Genomic DNA, 10,343 nt, shown 5'->3' with positions numbered 1-10,343 from the left:
TCTTCTCTTCCCCTCTCTCTCTCTCTTCCCTCTCTCCCCTCTCTTCTCTTCCCCTCTCTCTCTCTCTTCTCTCCCCTCTCTCTCTCTTCTATTCCCCTCTCTCTTCCCCCTCTCTCTTCCTCCTTCCCTCTTCCCCCTCTCTCTCTCTTCTCTTCCCCTCTCTCTCCTCTTCCCTCTCTCTCCCTCTCTCTTCCCCTCTCTCTTCTCTTCCCCTCTCTCTTCTCCTTCCTCTCCTCTCTCTCCCTCTTCTCTTTCCCCTCTCTCCCTCTTCCCCTCTCTTCCCCTCCTCTCTCTCCCTCTTCTCTTCCCCTCTCTCTTCCCTCTCTCTCTCTTCCCTCCTCTCTCTTCCCCTCCCCTCTCTCTCTCCTTCTCTTCCCCTCTCTCTCTCTTCTCTTCCCCTTTCTCTTCCCCTCTCTCTCTTCTCTTCCCCCCCCTCTCTCTTCTCTTCCCCTCTCTCTCTCTCTTCTCTTCCCCCCCCCCTCTCTCTTCTCTTCCCCTCTCTCTTCCCCTCTCTCTCTCCTTGCCCAAGAGCTGACACTCGCTCCCCCTCGCCGCGGCACTGGGAGGTTAACCCTGTGTGTGCGGGCAGCGGTGGGGTTACTGGCGCAGCGCCGCGGCTGTCAGGGGGAATTTAGGGTCCGTGTGTTTAAAATGAGTGTGAACATTTATCACTTCCCGCGGCAAATGGGTTTTGTGTCGCCGGCTGGCAGCTGTAATCTGTCACCCGCCTGGCGCAGACCGCGTGCCCCATCTGTCACTGTCACACAGGAGGGGACCTAAGAGCCGTGCCCGCTGCTGTCAGGGCATCACCCGGGCACTGCCCTGCCACACGGCAGCCTGACGCGCTCTGTCACCATGTAAACTGCTTATCTCTGTGTCTCCCTGTCACCGGAGCTGTCTCTTTCTTTCTCTCACAATCACCCCCACCTCTCTCCCTGCCTCCCTGCCTTCTCTCTCTCTCCCTCCCTGCCTTTCTCTCTCTCTCCCCCCCCCCCCCACCTCTCTCTCCCTCCCTGCCTTCTCTCTCCCTCCCTGCCTTCTCTCTCTCTCCCTCCCTGCCTTCTCTCTCTCTCTCTCCCCCCACCTCTCCCTCCCTGCCTTCTTTCTCTCTCTTCCCCCCCACCTCTCCCTCCCCTCGCTACCTTCTCTCTCTCTCCCTCCCTCCCTGCCTTCTCTCTCCCCCCCCCCACCTCTCTCTCCCTCCCTACCTTCTCTCTCTCTACCCCCCACCTCCTCTCTCCCTCCCTGCCTTCTCTCTCTCTCCCCCCCCACCTCTCTCTCCATCCCTGCCTTCTCTCTCCCCCCCCCATCTCTCTCTGCCCCCCTCTTCCTCTGCTCTCCTCTCTCTGTGCTCCCCCCCTCTCTCTCTCTCTCTGCTCCCCCCCCTCTCTCTCTCTCTGCTCCCCCTCTCTCTCTCTGCTCCCCCTCCTCTCTCTCGGCTCCCCCTCTCTCTCGGCTCCCCCATCTCCTGTCTCTTTGCCCCCCATCTCCCGTCTCTCTGCCCCCCATCTCTCTCTGCTTCCCCCCCTCGTTCTTCCCCCCCCCCATCTCTCTCTCTGCTTCCCCCTTGTTCTCTCCCCTCCCCCCCACCCATCTCTCTCTGCTTCCCCCCTAGTTCTCTCCCCCCCTCCCCCCCCCCATCTCCGTGTCCAGAGAGCGGGCGCGGGTGGGTCAGGAACCTCACAGGGGGCAGAGCGATATGTGCCCGGTCTGTCATTCAGCATATACAGTGCCAGCCTCCTCTCATATACAGACAGTGCCAGCCTCCTCTCATATACAGACAGTGCCAGCCTCCCCTCATATACAGACAGTGCCAGCCTTCCTCTCATATACAGACAGTGCCAGCCTCCCCTCATATAGACAGTGTCAGCCTCCCCTCATATACAGACAGTGCCAGCCTCCCCTCATATACAGACAGTGCCAGCCTCCTCTCATATACAGACAGTGCCAGCCTCCCCTCATATAGACAGTGTCAGCCTCCCCTCATATACAGACAGTGCCAGCCTCCTCTCATATACAGACAGTGCCAGCCTCCTTCTCCTCCTCATATACAGCAGCAGTGCCAGCCTCCCCCTTTATACAGCAACAGTGCCAGTCTCCCCATCATACACACAGTGCCAGTCCCCCCTCATATACAGAGTGCCAGCCTCCCCCTCATACACACCAGCCTCCCCCTCATACACACAGTGCCAGTCTCCCCCTGATATACAGCATCAGTGCCAGCCTCCCCCTGATATACAGCAGTTACAGCGCCCTCTCGTTCCGGCTCTTTGCCCCTGAAATGTCACATACCCCTCACAACGCCATATTAAATCCTGCTTAGCAGGCTTGGCGTGACTCCCAGCATGCTTTCTGCCCCTAGCTCACACTCTGACAGGGCAACTCTGCCACCTTGTGGGTATGACACAATAAACATGTCTGCCACAGTGCATCACCCAGCAGGTGTATATATGGGAATGATACGTACTCTACCTCCCTGGCAGCAGATATGTATATAGTGAGGTCAATATGAGTGATGTGTAGAGTTATAAATGAGAGGGGGGTGTGTGTCCCCTATAAGCTTATGCTCGCTGCATTTCACATTTCACAGTTGGGTTACAGTCACCTACCTTGCCGCGGAGAGAGAAAGGCTGAGTGTTGGTCGGCGGTCGGCCCTCCTTCGGGACACGACCGCAGTGGGTTTGTAGGCCTTCGGGGCTGAACACCCTCAAGACTTGGACCCTCCTGCCAGGCCTTCTGGCCGAGGAGGGAGCAGGATGGACGTCGGAATCATCGGATGAAGACGTCAAGTGGAACATCGGGACTCTTTCTGGCCTTTCGGCTGAAGAGAGACTGATAAAGTCACGGACTGGCCTGATGTGCGGAAAAGATAGTCACAAGCGGAGCGCACCTGGTACCCTTTGTGGACCACGAGCACGTTTTTTTTTTTAGGGTGAACACTTTCACCGCCCGGGCTACAAAAAAAAAAAGGCTGTCGATGGGTGGGTTTACTGGCCATTGATCTTAATCCAGGCTGTGCTCAAAAGCTGTGAAATGCAGCAAGCATAAGCTTATAGGGGACCATGTTATATGGTTTTGAAGCAAAAGGTGGCACTGTGTGATCATTTGCATGTCATTTCCCAGAATCCCTTGCTGCAGTGGAAGCACTGTGTGCTGGGTGATACTGGTGAAAGGCAGGGTTGCAGACCTGTCCAAGACATGTGAATGTGCTCACAGTAATATTTCCATTTGATTATATATATATATATATATATATATATATATATATATATATATATATATAGTCCATAGCATAACAGTGTTGCACACTAGCCTTCTCAAAATGCTGATGCTTGTCCCATAAAGCAGATAATAAACTTGTATAGTTACCAGAGGGTATAGAAAAAAACTGTATTAAAGATAATGCAGGACACCATTTGAGATATATATATATATATATATATATATATATATATTGTGGTGTATAGAGTATAAATGGGGAGGTTTATATGGGTGATGTATAGAGTATATATGGGTGATGTATAGAGGTATATATGGGTGATGGCGGTACCGTTCCGCTGCGCTCTTCCCCACAGCACTGAAACCGTGGTTGCTGGAGGAGAGCTCGGGGCCTCTGTAAGTGGCTGTGACTTCACATGATGACGCGGCTCTGGATAAGGTGCCCCGCCATACTCCCACTGCCCCGCCATACTCCCACTGCCCCGCCATACTCCCACTGCCCCGCCATACTCCCACTGCCCCGCCATACTCCCACTGCCCCGCCATACTCCCACTGCCCCACCATACTCCCACTGCCCCGCCATACTCCCACTGCCCCGGCAAAGTGCCACCCGGCCCCGGGTCATGTATAGGGGAGGTCTATAGACAAGGTATATTAGTGAGGTATACATGGGGAAGTATACAGGGCAGGTATATATGGGGAAGTATACAGGCAGTCATATATTTTTTATTTATTAAATGTTTTACCAGGAAGTAATACAGTGAGAGTTACCTCTCGTTTTCAAGTATGTCCTGGGCACAGAGTAAGACAAATAATACGTGGTTACAAATACAGTTACATAAATGAACAGGGTATACATTATATACAAGACATTGCATGCACAGTTAAAGATAATATATATTATGGGCGTATGAAACAGTTACAGACCAGATTAAAATGTGAGACAGCCTTAGATTTGAAAGAACTTTAACTGGTGGTGGCTGTGAGAGTCTCTGGTAGGTTGTTCCAGTTTTGGGGTGCACGGTAGGAGAAGGAGGAACGGCCGGATACTTTGTTGAGCCTTGGGACCATGAACAGTCTTTTGGAGTCTGATCTCAGGTGATGAGTGCTGCAAGTGGCAGGGGTGAGGAGCTGGTTCAGATAGCTGGGTAGCTTGCCCATGAAGAATTTAAAGGCAAGACAGGAAAGGTGAACTTTGCGCCTAGACTTTAGTGATGACCAATCTAGTTCTTTGAGCATTTCGCTGTGATGTGTGTTGTAGTTGCATTGGAGAACAAAACGACAAATTGAATTGTAGAGGGTGTCAAGTTTGCTAAGGTGGGTTTGAGGTGCTGTGCCATATACTATGTCTCCATAGTCAATAATTGGCATTAGCATCTGCTGTGCGATACGCTTTCTGACCAGGAGACTTAGGGAGGATTTGTTCCTGTAAAGTACCCCTAGTTTGGCATAGGTCTTGGTTGTCAGGGTATCAATGTGCATCCTGAATGTTAAGTGGGAGTCAAACCATATGCCCAGGTATTTAAAACTAGTGACAGGGGTTAGGGTGGTGTTAGAGTTGGTTCTAATCTGGAGCTCAGTCGCTGGAAGCTTTAAAAATTTAGTCTTGGTCCCAAATACCATTGTTACCGTCTTGTCAGTGTTTAAAAACAGTTTGTTTTGGGAAATCCAGTTTTCGAGTCTCATAAAGTCAGACTGAAGTATGTGTTGAAGGTCAGAGAGGCTCTGGCTGTGTGCATATAGGATTGTGTTGTCTGCATACATGTGTATTGAGGCTTCCTTACAAGCTGTGGGAAGATCATTAATGAACACTGAGAAGAGTAGGGGCCCCAAAACAGAGCCTTGCGGGACACCACAGGTGATATCCAGGGGGTTGGAGTTAGAGCCTGAGATGGACACATGTTGGGATCTTCCTGATAGGTAGGACTGAAACCAGTTTAAAGCATGCTTCCCTATTCCAGAGCATTGGAGTTTGTTAAGCAGGATAGCATGATCAACTGTGTCAAAAGCCTTTGCAAAATCTAGGAATAATGCACCAGTGAGTTGTCCCCGTTCCATTCCACACTGGATTTCATTGCAAACTTTTAGCAGAGTAGTTACGGTGGAGTGTTTGGGACGAAAGCCAGATTGGAATTGGCTAGGGAAATTTGTCTTGGTATAGAAATCGCTTAATTGGGAGTGGACACATTTTTCCATTACTTTGGATAGAATTGGGAGAAGGGAGATTGGCCTGTAGTTTGAGACAGTGTTTTTGTCCCCACTTTTGAAGATTGGGACAACTCTGGCAGTTTTCCAAGTCTTAGGGATATGGCCTGCAGACAGGATAGAGTTGACTATGGACGCAATTGGTTTGGCAATGGCTGGGGCACCAAGTCGTAGGAACCTAGATTGTAGTAAGTCGGGTCCACATTGGCTGCTTAGTTTTAGTTTGAGGAGCGCTTGTGTAATCTCCTCTTCAGATACTGGGCCAAATTTAAAATTGTGGGCAGTGTTGGGAGGGGGTGGGGCTATGTGTGTACTCCCAGGATGAGATTCAGGTTTGTGGTTTGGGCTGCGTTTCGCTAATAAGTTAGTGGCACACCCCACAAAGTAATCATTGAATGCATTTGCAATGTCAGTGGGGTTTGTCAGAGTAATATCCCCCTTAGTGATGTTACTTGGTTGTTGATGGTTAGGAGGCTGGAATATATTGTAGATAACCTTCCAGAAGTTAGCTGGGTTTGATGTATTTTGGTGGAGATTGTCAGAGTAATATTGTGCTTTTGCGTGCCTTGTTTGCCTTGTGCACATATTCCGCAGGTATCTGTAGTGATTGAGATCCTTGGTAGTGCCAGTTACTTTGTAGCTTTTCCACAAGGTATCCCTGAGCTGGTAGAGTGCAATAAGGTCAGTTGTAACCCATGGAAGGTGGGCCCCCTGTACCCTTATTTTGCGTAGTGGAGCATGGGTATCGCAGAGTTTTAAGAACTCTGATTGGAAATAGTCAAGCGCAGAATCAGGGTCGGGAATTAAATCGATTCTGTGCCATGGGCAGTTGGTAAGGTCATCCAGAAACTGTTGTGGGTTAAAGTTCTTAAATGTTCTAGTGAGGAGAACTCTAGGGCTTGAATGGGGCGGTTTAATTTTCCTTACACAGTACACTATTGCATGGTCACTGAAAATGTCCGGAAGGATACCAGAGGATTGGATTCTGGTGGGGTTTGAGGAAAGAATCCAGCCTAGCAAGGAATGGTTATGCGATTTCAGGTTTATCCGTGTGGGTTGGGAAATGAGTTGCGTTTGGTTAAGTGACTTGAGTTGTATCTGGATTTTGTGGTTTTTAGGGTCAAGCCAATTGAAGTTGATATCCCCAAGAACTAGCAGCTCACTCTTCTCATTCAGAGAGGAAATGGAGCCAAGAAACTGGGTGATATCAGTCAGGGATTGTAGAGGGGCTTTAGGGGGGCGGTAGATGCCAGCGAGCAAGATAGGCTTAGAAAAGGGGAGGCAGATTTTGCCAACTAGAATTTCAAAAGAGGGTGGGCTTGGGGGCAATTTAACAGTGTAAATTGTAATGTGTCTGCAATATAAAATATCACTCCTCCTCCTCTCTTTGACCTATCTCTCCTAAAAATGGAGTATCCCTGAATGGCGATATTTGCATCAGGGGTTTTAGGGGTTAACCATGTTTCTGTAAGAACGATGGCTTTTGGTTTATGCACAAGGCACCATGCCCTTAGTTCGTCCAGTTTGGGCAGCAGGTTCCGGATGTTTATATGGGCGACAGATAGCCCTTTTTGGAATTTAAATGTGGAATTCTCAGGGGCATGGGACAGAGCTGAAATGGGAGGACCTGGGTTAGGTTCAATATCACCTGCTAAAGAGAGTAATAGTATGAGTAGAAATTTGGGTAGTTGTTTGCAAGTTGTAAATGTGTGGTGTTTGCCATTAGAGTGAGCAGTGGTTGGTGTGCTGGTTTTTAGAGTTCTCCACCAACATTCAGTAGATAGTGCAAGGCTTTTGAGTAGTCCAGGGTGTATGGTGATGTTGGGTGTGGGCCAGGATGGAGGAGTTTGTAGTGGATAGAGGGAGTAACATCTCCATGAGGCCAGGAGAAAGAAAAATGTTAAGATACATAGCAGGTTCAATATGCCAGAGGTAGGCAGTGCTGCATGGAGCTGTTGTGAGCAAAGTGAGTGTGTGCAGACTAAACAGCAGGGGTGAACCTGTTCCTTGTCAAGTGTTTTGCTGCATAGCAATGTTAGAGTCAATTCAGGGTTTCAGGGTTTTGTGCAGTCAGTTTTGGGAGAGGCTGCAGTGAAAGAAGTTGTAAAGGAGTGGGGGTTAAAATGTGTAGGTAACAAGCATGAGATCATAGTGTGGTCATATAAGCTCACTGTTTGTTGCCATGAGTAAGAGTTTGCAGAAAGGATGCAGTCCCCAGTCACCTCTAGTCAAACTATAGTCTAACTATTATTGTCACTTTAAATGCATCACTCTTAAGATGCCAATGCTATCCTGCCAATGCAGGGGGATATTTGTTATATACATCTAAAACAGTCACATGACCCTCCCGTCGCCCCAATAAATCAGCTTGTTCCAGTTGATCAATTAACAGCACACAGTTAAGAGGGGAAAAAAAAAACTTTTGATATTCAAACATACCAAGAGAAATTAATAGTACAAGCCAGGAGGGAAATTATATATGTATGGGGACGCATGAAGGGCAGAGGGCAGGTATATATGGGGAAGCATTCAGGGCAGGTATATATGGGGAAGTATACAGGGCAGGTTTATATGGGGAAGTATACAGGGCAGGTATATATGGGGAAGTATAACGGCAGGTATATATGAGGAAGTATACAGGGGGAAGGATACAGGACAGGTATATATGGGGAAGTGTGACAGGGTAAATAAAAGCCACCAGCTATATGCCTGGAAAACCTATGTCTAGTCTTCAGTGCAGCAGTGACTAGGTTAACTTCAGCTGGGAACCTCAGGACAATTAGTTGGAACCCAGCTGCCTAATCAAGGTGTGTTAAAACCCGAGGCTGTAGACACATGGAAGCTGGCTGTTGAGGAGAGAGGAGTAGCTGCTGAAGAGATTACTGATACAAGGTCTGATTAGCAAAGTAGTTGAATTGTGAACTGTCTGTCCCCTGCATAGAAAAAGGGTAGCTACCTTATATATAGACTGTCTGTTAAAGAGAAACTGTTTTGTTTGGTTTGCTGAAGAAAAAGCCATTATCTTTTGTTTGCTAATGAAAAGCTATTTTTGTTTTTGTGTGCTGTATATCTTTTAAGGCTAAATAAATAAGCCTTGTCAAGAAACCCACGTGTGTAGTTGCATGTACCCTGCAACAGGAAGTATACAGGCAGGCATATATGGGGACACATGAAGGGCACGTATATATGGGGAAGTATACAGGGCAGGTATATATGGGGAAGCATACAGGGCAGGTATATATGGGGAAGCCTTGTCAAGAAACCCACGTGTGTAGTTGCATGTACCCTGCAACATATGGTGTCAGAAGTGGGATTTGAACACACGCCTCCATACAGAGACCAGAATGGAAGAACTTTTGAAAGACTTTCTGTGCGAGCAGACCAGACAGCAGGGACAGTAAATGCAAGAGCAGACCAAACAGCAGGGACTGTTAATGCTGGAGCAGGCCCGGCTGCAAGCGGAGAGAGATGAAAGACTACAAGCAGCACAGGATGAGCGGATTGCCAAGCTGCTGACCCAATTCCAAGGGTCTGCCAGTGCAGAACTGGCAAGCAGACCCCCGATACTCCTGAGGAAAATGGCTCCGAACGAGGATCCAGAGGCTTTTTTACTGACATTTGAAAGAGTTGCCGAAGCTCAGGGCTGGGCTACAGATCGCTGGACAACTGCTTTGGTCCCGCTCCTCATAGGAGAAGTCCAGGCCTCATATCAGGGTCTCCCAGCAGATCAGGCAATGGACTACCGCCAAGTAAAAGCCGCCATACTGGATCGCTTAGGTCTGACCCCAGAGACCTACCGGCAGCAGTTCCGGAACATGAAGTACACCGCTAAGATGAGACCCCGGGTCCTCGCTCAGTGATTATTGGACTTGTGTACACGCTGGATACAACCCGAGGAGTGCACTAAGGAGGCAATTCTTGAGCAGGTGGTTTTGGAACAATTTCTACAAATAATACCCCCTTCCGCACGCTCGTGGGTAAAACGCCACGCTGCTGAAACCCTAGCTTTGGCGGTCCGACTCGTGGAGAACTTCCTTGGGGCTGAGCAGCAAGCGAGTGTCCTGGACCCGACTCCACCGGCACTTGCGGACGCCCAAAGAGGGAGGTCGAATCAATGGGGAACCTACGGCCCATCCATACGCAACCGCCAAGTCCAACGGAAGGAGCAGTCGTTCCAGCAAGGACGGAGTCCAAATGCTGGTCCCCGCCGAGAACCTCATCTCCTTCCGGATGTCTGCTCGTCGCAAAATGAGAGGAACTTCCGAGGACGTCGCCCACAGGACCCACCAGATGCCTGGTCTCCAGTAACCGGTCCAGCGGAGCGCTATCCACAGCCCCCTCCTGCGACGGAACCCTCTCCATGTTCCGCCTGCGGAGAACAAGGCCACCGGTATGTGGACTGTCCACAGATGGATTGCTCATTCAGCAGAACCGTCGCCTCAGCTTTTACTGGGGAAAATTACAAGCCCTGGCTACTTCCAGCCATGATTGGGGGAAAAAACGTCCAGGCCCTTGTAGATTCGGGCTCTGGGAAAACTCTGGTCCTCCAGGAACTGTTACCGGCTAACGTGTGTTCTTTTGACTCCCCATGGATCATAGAATGTATACACGGCGATGTAAAACGCTATTCGACGGCCAAAATCCGGCTACAGGTAAAAGGTCAGGAGGCTTACCTCGAAGTGGGAGTCACTCCTTGGCTCCCTGCCCCTGTTGTGCTCGGTCGGGACTGGCCTTTCTTTTCGTACCTAATGGCCACAGTCTTTCACGAGGAGCATCCTTCTAGGGCTCAGGAGAACCCTGGCAAACTGTTCCCCTTCTCAGCAGACCTTTTTCCCAGTAGACACCGGGTTCAAAAGACTCGGAAGCAAAGACGCTTGGACAAACAGGACTGGTTGCAGAAATCTGGGTCTCAAGGTGA

The sequence above is a fragment of the Ascaphus truei genome, chromosome 15, assembly GCF_040206685.1.
Source record: "Ascaphus truei isolate aAscTru1 chromosome 15, aAscTru1.hap1, whole genome shotgun sequence".
Lineage (NCBI taxonomy): Eukaryota > Metazoa > Chordata > Amphibia > Anura > Ascaphidae > Ascaphus > Ascaphus truei.
Note: the sequence above shows the minus strand (reverse complement) of the source record.